Here is a 3,759-nt window from a genome sequence, read left to right as displayed (position 1 = left end):
AAAAGTTGAATCATTGCGAAAATCCAAAAAGCAGTGGTGATGAAACATGTCTCAAAGGAGACTATCCCCTGGAATCTGTACCAGAGTCAAGCATTAATATGGTAAGATATTCTTTCTGTCAAACATGGTATGCCATACAAATACACTGTGGGTTTTACATAAGAGAACACAGGTAGTTTATATAAGAGGGCTTAGAGTTTTCTTCAATAAAATTAGAAGGAGGTCAGTGGGGGACAGTATGCTGACCTAATCCCATGAAGGCAGAACACATTGCTTTCCTCCCCCACTCCCACCAAGGCACCAGCTACCAGCAGGTAGGAAACAACACCTTAAGGAGAGTAGAGACCACTGTGGGCCATGCCCACCTGGGGGATGTTATTGGAGGGATAAATCCATGGTCCCCACTGACGCTGAGTCTGGCCTGGAGGGTTGGTGGAGGACAGTGCCCTTCAGGGACAGAGAAGCGCTCTCCTCCCCTCACTCTATCAAGATGCCTGGACTTAACTTTCCAGGTGGAACATGGTCTGACCTCTATGTCAGTCAGCTGGCTATGGGAATGCAATGGCTTTTTAAGTGGATAAGGAGGACCACAGGGCTGAGACTGGATCCCTGCTACTTGTGATTGTGGGAGCTCTGTGCCCAGTGACTATAAGAAACCTTAATTGTGTGACAGGGCATGGGATGTGGCTGGGTCTTTAGACATTCCCTGGGTCTGGCTTCAGGAGCTCAGAATTCACAGGGTGCTGAGGTGAGTCATTGCAGATGGCTCCGCACTCACACTGATAATTGCACAGATGGGTGAGTGGGAAACTCTGGGCAGTGGGTTCACCTTGGCACAGAGGGGCTGAGGCTGTGAACATGTCAGTTGACATGATCATGCCTGTCCCTGGTGATGATAGAGGAGATACAACATGCCCACAAAGAGTTGGATTTATTTTAAAGACATTGCTTTTACACACTTCAAAGAAATAATTAGTATTATAGTTCCTATGTGATATGTAGAATGACGGTCCTGAGAGGCTCTCCCATCACATAGCTGTGAATGTAGACCCTCTTCTCAAGAGAACAATGTTGGGATGGGCTCTGAAGACTTCTGCCTCTACATGTTTAAATGGGTAAGACAGACAAAGACAGTATCATCCAGAACATAGTACTCATTATATATATATCACCTTCACATAGGTATGGCAGCCTAGTGAATGTTTCAATAACAAAACTAGCTTTGTGGGGCTGGCACTGTGGCACAGTGGGTTACTTATCTGGCCTGAAGTACTGGCATCCTATATGGATGCCGGTTCTAGTCCCGGCTGCTCTTCTTCCAATCCAGCTCTCTGCTATGGCCTGGAATAGCAGTAGCAGAGGGCCCAAGTCCTTGGGCCCCTGCACCCACGTGGGAGACTTGGTAGAAGCTCCTGGCTTCGGATCGGGCTGTTGCGGCCACTTGGGGAGTGAACCATTGGATGGAAGATCTCTCTCTCTCTCTGTAACTCTGACTTCAAATAAATAATAAATCTTTAAAAATAAAAACAGCTTTGCTGAAAACTTCAGGCAGACTGTTCACTTCTTTGTCCCAAATCTGTCCCTTGATTTTCCAAAATTTCTGATGATTTCTCCCACTTGCCACCAACATTCTCCACATAAGGATGAAATGGCAAGGCCAGGGCAAGGATGACTCTGCCTCTAGTTGGCTCTAAAACCCTTCTGATATCTTTTAACAAAGGGTTGGTTGTAGCAGTCCAGCAAATTTAAGTAGCTGATGACATCATACTGGAAACACGTATTCTGTCATTCATTTATGCTGAGCATCCTATATTTCTTCTTCTGAAGCTGACATATCATATTTTCAGAAAGCTCATTGGCATAGATTTCTTTAAAATGAGGGCTGATGATTTTTGTGACTTCTCAATCTTCAGCACCTAATTAAGAAGTCTACGGGTTTTGCAGTCTGGATGCATTTTAAGCACTCTTTGAAACTTTTCTTGTGATAACATAAACATTGAGCCTCTTCCCAGAAAACCACTGATAGATGTTCTAGACAAAAAAAGACTAAAAACAGATGACAAAAAAGAGTGATATAAATAGATAAATAGCCAGACCACTCTCCTAACGCTATTGCTTAAGAATATCTCTGTTCCTTGATCAAGATAACTCTAAGCAAATACAGCCTAGAGTGATTCACATAATTTCTTTCTGTTGCACACAAACCAAGAGAGCAGATAAGCAGGCTCTGCAGTGTCCACATCTTCTACACCAGCAACATGGAGAACACTCAGGCAAAGCCAGACTGTTAACAGCCTCATCTGATCACCACCAGTGCTCACATTGATCACTGCCAGCAATGGGTAAGAAGGAGAACGCTCCACTACTGCCTAGGCTCATGTCATTGCACCCAAATACTCTACCAAACCCTTAAAGACAACTAATTGAAATTCTTCTCAAATTATTTAAAAAAATTAAAAGGGAAGGGATCCTCCCAAGCCCCTCTATGAGGCTAGCATCATCTTGATTCCCAAATCAGGAAAAGATACAATAACAAAAGAAAACTATGGACCAATATCATTGATTAACAAAAGTCCTCAACAAAATCCTAGCTAATTGAATTCAACAACACATCAGAAAGATCATTCACCCGGACAAAGTAGGATTTATCCCTGTACATAGGGATGCTTCAACATATGCAAATCAATAAATATGATGGGACTGGCAACGTGGCACAGTAGGTTAATCCTCCACCTGGTTCTATTCCAGGCTGCTCTTCTTCCAATCCAGCTCTCTACTGTGGCCTGGGAAAGCAGTAGAGGATGGCCCAAGTGCTTGGGCCCCTGTACCCGCATAGGAGACCAGGAAGAAGCACTTGTCTCCTGGCTTCGGATCAGCGTATCTCCAGCTGTTGCTGCCATCTGGGGAGTGAACAAACAGAAGAAAGACCTTTCTCTCTGTCTCTCCTTCTCACTGTCTGTAACTCTACCTGTCAAATAAATAAATAAATAAAATCTTTAAAAAATCAATAAATATGATACATCACATTAACAAATTGAAGAATAAAAACCATATAAACATTTCAATAGATGCAGAGAAAACATTTGATAAAATATGCCATCCTTCCATGACAAAAACCTTAAGCAAATTGTATATAGAAGGATTATTCCTGGACACAATCAAGGTGATATATGGCAAACCCACAGCCAGCATCATACTGAACAAAGAAAATATGAAAGCATTTCCACAAAGATTTACTATTCAATATAGCACTGGAAGGCTTAGCCAGAGCTATTAGGCAAGAAAAAAGAAATCAAAGATACACAAATCAGAAAAGAGGAAGTCAAACTATCTCTATTTTCTAATGACATGATTGTATAGTTAGTGCAACCAAAAAACTCCACTTAGTGACTATTGGAACTCATAAGAGAATTTGGTAAAATTGCAGAATATAAAATCAACACACACAAAAATCAATAGCCTTAATCCTCCGCCTTGCGGCGCCGGCACACCGGGTTCTAGTCCCTGTTGGGGCGCCGGATTCTGTCCCAGTTGTCCCTCTTCCAGGCCAGCTCTCTGCTGTGGCCAGGGAAGTGCAGTGGAGGATGGCCCAAGTGCTTGGGCCCTGCACCCCATGGGAGACCAGGATAAGTACCTGACTCCTGCCACCGGATCAGCGCGGTGCGCTGGCCGCAGCACGCCGGCTGCGGCGGCCATTGGAGGGTGAACCAATGGCAAAGGAAGACCTTTCTCTCTGTCTCTCTCTCTCTCTCACTGTCC

At 43.8% G+C, this 3,759-nt stretch overlaps 1 pseudogene; it reads right to left on the bottom strand.

The window, feature by feature from the left end:
• Positions 1–1,099: 1,099 nt before the first annotated feature.
• Positions 1,100–1,997, bottom strand: LOC100341957 (protein-L-histidine N-pros-methyltransferase pseudogene; annotated as a pseudogene).
• Positions 1,998–3,759: the final 1,762 nt, after the last annotated feature.

The sequence above is a fragment of the Oryctolagus cuniculus genome, chromosome 4, assembly GCF_964237555.1.
Source record: "Oryctolagus cuniculus chromosome 4, mOryCun1.1, whole genome shotgun sequence".
NCBI classification, from domain to species: Eukaryota; Metazoa; Chordata; class Mammalia; order Lagomorpha; family Leporidae; genus Oryctolagus; species Oryctolagus cuniculus.
Note: the sequence above shows the minus strand (reverse complement) of the source record. Positions and strands in the feature narration are given on the sequence as shown.